Genomic DNA, 4,704 nt, shown 5'->3' with positions numbered 1-4,704 from the left:
TCCAAGTGTAGAGCTAAGTGTATGTGAAGTTTGGTGTGAATCTATGAAGGTTTGGTGCAAGAATTTGGAGATGAAAAAATTTGAGAAGCCTTGGTTGTTTTTGCTGCTGCTGGTTCGGTCAAATGAGAAGGAAAAAGGAGTGTTTGCTGATGATAAAGCTTCCGTGAGAAGCTTAGCAAATTTTGGTTTTAAGTGTACAAAAGTCAATTCTCCAATAGTGCGCGTACGCGCGCGTTTTGTGCTCGATTCCTCTTGCATTTGTTTCACTAGTGCACTAAACCTCTAGTACACTTATATTCATATAAATATTATTCACCCTTAATTGTCCCAAAATAATGGTCTAAAGTCCCTCAATTAATCGCGCGCGTGAAAATGCGTATTTCCAATTTAGGCGCGCTAGAGTGAAACCTTCGAGGAATTCTTATAACGATCGTACCACTAACTATCACTTGAGTATTTAATCGTTAAAATACCTAATTTAGATCCATTGTATAAGTTTTTAATATTCCAAGCCTATTGTACTCTCAATCGGGTAAAATTTCCAAGCACTATTCACTGTTCTCACTAAACGCGTTCCCGGAAATTAATTTTTGAAACAAGTCACTTTAAAAATATAATGAAGCTATATTTTCACGTAATTAGGTTCAATAGGTCTAGAAAATAATACTCGGAATAAATGAACAAGTAAATAATTAAATAAGCTCAAAATAGGGTTTTAATAGGAGTTTTACGAGTCCTCACATGAGTCGAGTATTAACTCCTCAAATCTCCAATAAATTTGTATCCATGCGTCTTTTGGAAAACTATCCACGCGTGAGTAGTATAGGCTCACTTAGAACTTATTCACCTTTAATTCCCGATTAACTTTTCTTAATCTGTTATTGTCCGTTCTTAATTTCCCCAGGATAATCATACTCTCGAATATAATATCACCTTGAAACACTCGTGTTCATTATTTCTCACCTAAACAATCCTCCGAAAATTGAAGTTGTTAACGGGACATTTTAAAAGCATAATGAAGACATTATTCCATACGAATGGATTTAAAATGGTCGTAATAAATTATTTGGGGAAACAGGTGGATAAATACTTAATTAAACCATTAATATTCGATAAAAATAAGAAATTTTTCGGGTCGTCACATCCTCCCCTCCTTAACAGAATTTCGTCCTCGAAATTCACACCTGAGAAAATATCATTCCCTTCATGGTTAAGCCTATCAGATCGATCCCCAACTTACGTTTTTCCAACTTATACTTGACAATTTCCATTCATTCGACTAGCAATCAAATCTTGATTTTTTCTTCAATAAGCATTTTAACTTCCGAGTCATAGAGCAACTTAATCGGCCTCATGTCTACCTCATATAGGCAATATCTTCACTTCTTTAAGGCAAATATTGTAGTTATATACTCCCAATCAGGAGTTGGCTACTTCCTCTCGTAATATTTTAACTTCCTAGAGGCATATAAAATCACCTTATCATGTTTTATTAATATACATTCTAACCATCCTTTGAATCATCTGTGTAAATCACAAAATTACCTCCTACACATGTACACCGATTAACATTCTTCATCTCAAGATTTTCCCTTACATTTAGAACCTCAAATGGTTTGCCAAGTCTTGCACTCTTACAAAAATCCTTGATAAACCAAAGGTAGTATTCGGCTAACTCCGAGAATTCCAAATTTCAATATGTTTTTCTGGTCGTTTCCTCTTATACAATCTTTCATTTTAGCTGAGTCAATAATAATTCCTTCCTTAGATGCTGTATAACCTAGAAAGGCTATTTCTTCCAATCGAACTCACAGTTATTGAACTTAACAAAAGTTGGCGTTCTCTCGAGGTTCGTAAAACTACCATCAAGTGTCTTTCATGACCTTCTCAAACACTAGAGTATATCGATATATCATCAATAAATGCCACCACAGATTAATCCAATTACGACTTAAAACCTTGATGTATTAAGGCAATAATTGCTGCTAGTGCATTAGTTAACCCAAAGGGCATAATTGAAAATTCAAGCATCCCCATCTTGAATTGGAAGTGGTTTTAAATACATCAGTCCCTAGGATTCCCGGTTGGTAGTAACTCTACTTTAAATCCCTTATGCGCTGCTCCTGGCCCTTGATTATAATTCTCGTTTATGTGAGACTACGGAGTATTTATTCTTAATAGTCACATCGTTCAAGTCTCGATAATTTATATATATATAGCCTTAAGCGTCCATTCCAAATATGATATCCGGTCCTTAATCGTTAGTCTCATTCAATCCATCAAATATTTCCTTTCACTAACCCAAATCTCACCACTTTTAATATCTCAAATTGGCGATCAAACATTGGATCTCAACTTCAACATCAAGTTCTCAATTTGGTCACAATCCCTGGTCGTCTCCAAGACCTCAGGGTAGTCTATATTCTCAAGTCCAATCTCGATCACGTCTAACGCCGTTCGTGTCTTATTATAAATCTAAAGTGTGGGGCAAGATTTGAATATATATGTAAGTCATAAAATCAATTAAAAACGAAGTAAAGTTTCATATGTTTTAAAGATCATAATAAATACATCAAGTTGGGATAAGTTTATCAAACCATTTCAAAAGGGGAAGGGAAACAACGGGAGTATAGCAAAACGTGCCGAGTTACCAAGATACAAAATAACAAAAGATTTTCCCTTATACAAAAGATTAAATCTCCAAAAGTGCTAGTCTAATCTAGGGTAAAGTTATAACCTCTATCCCTCGAGTGGAGTTATCTACCCCGACTCGAAAATTTCCAGCACTTAGACCCCTTTCTGACACTCGATTATTTTGTGGCGAATCTAGCTGGCCACTGCATTTCCTTTTTCTAGATGCACTGGGGCAATTCGAAAACTTATGCTCGGTACTACCGCATCTCAGACATTTTCCTTGTTTTCTTCAGCACTTGTCCTCGGTATGGTTAATCTTGCCACAGTATCCACAATTCGCGTGAGAAGTGACGGCTTGACCAGTTTGAGGATTTCCTTTGTATTTCTTCTCTAGTTCTACGTTCTGGCATAGCAACTCAGTTTTCTCTGCATATTCTTGTTTCCACCGTCCTTCCCAGTAGTCAGCCAATTTTCTTTGAAATTCTACCTCATTTCGAAGAATATCCATTTCCTTACACATTTCTTCCAAAGTTGTCATCTTACCAGTTGGTTTAAGTCAAATACTAGCCTGCCAAGTAAATCAAATGTTCAAAATAAGTAGTTATTCATAGTGGAAGCTCGAGTCTTAATACTCTTTCATTCTTTTGCATATAGGTTACTCCGGAATGCAATTCTCAACTATTCTCTGCTTAATACGGGCGAGTTCTTAAATCTCCATGAGATTACTATCATTACATACAAACACAACCAGATACAGGGACCCCATTCCTTAATATAAAATTTTCATGTCTTAGTTCACTCTCCAATACTTGTCTACGAAGTTGTTCGAGAAGAGATCATAACCTCTTACTCCCACTAGTGTCTTATCGTATCCTCTTAAATCAATCTTACTATTTCGAGGTTAGGTTCCCCGTGAAATCTAGATAGGTACACTTCAAGAATCATTTCATTTTCACATCTCGCTGGGTCCCCAGGTGGGTTGATTGGTTTAGAGCTTTAGTGCTCCACTAATCGTGCTAGAGCATCAATCATCTGGTAAATAGCAATAACTACACGATTATTTCCCTTCATTTCTAGGGTTTTGATTCAGTCCAGCAGTCGTTCTATAATCACCCCCTTGAGCTTGGAGTTGCTTAACTCCTCGCCCTTAATCCTTTTTCACTCCTTTGGCCACCCATAAATTTAACATGTTTAAAGGCATGACATAAAGTGAGTGCACATAAACAGAGTTTGAAAAGTGATACCTTTATCACGCCAAATAAATACAAGAATAAAAGGAAAGACATCGAAATAATTGCAAATGTGTACAACTCAATCATGGATTTGAAATCGTAAAGCAGTAAAGTCAAGCATGTCATGAATAATGCTTTAATTGCCTCAAAATATAGAAAACATAGTAAAACAAGATACAAAATGCAATGGCCTTTAAACGAGTGCCACCCCGTCTATCTTTGGCAAAACTATTAAAATAGTTTAAATCACTAACTTAGTGATTGGCGGAGTCAAAAATCTTACTACCTCCGTAGAATCATTTTCATTTCCAGCACTAGGAGTTTTAGATCTCATGTCCCTTATCGAATATCTTATCATTCTCCACTTGCTCAACCAAGGTAACACACCCAGTCATCGACTTATCCATCCTGTCTTTAATTTCGGGCACTACCCTAACAAGTCGGGTCTTAGCTTTTTAAAGCTTCTCACAAGGAGCCTTTGTCTTCCTCGCTCCTTAAGTAGCTCAATCTCCACTTCAGGAATTCTAGTAGTCTAGGCATCCGCAATTGCCCTCAGTTCTCGATTATCCCCTCGAGTTACCCTAATTTTCTCGGATAGCCACTTTTAATGATCGACCACTATTAACACCCCATTATTTGGGTGCGAGCAAGTCCTTTGAAAATCACATGAAGTCCTAGTTTTGTGAATTGGATTATCTCTCCAATGCTCCCTTAGGTCTTTCTCAAGAATGGGCCACCGGAAGGCGTCCCGAGACCATTTAATATCACCCTAACCTCCCATAACTTACCCGTAAAAGTAAAAGCTCATGTAAGTCCAGGTATATTCAATAAACTAGAT

Source organism: Coffea arabica, chromosome 3e (genome assembly GCF_036785885.1).
Source record: "Coffea arabica cultivar ET-39 chromosome 3e, Coffea Arabica ET-39 HiFi, whole genome shotgun sequence".
Lineage (NCBI taxonomy): Eukaryota > Viridiplantae > Streptophyta > Magnoliopsida > Gentianales > Rubiaceae > Coffea > Coffea arabica.
This window is presented reverse-complemented; position numbering follows the sequence as displayed.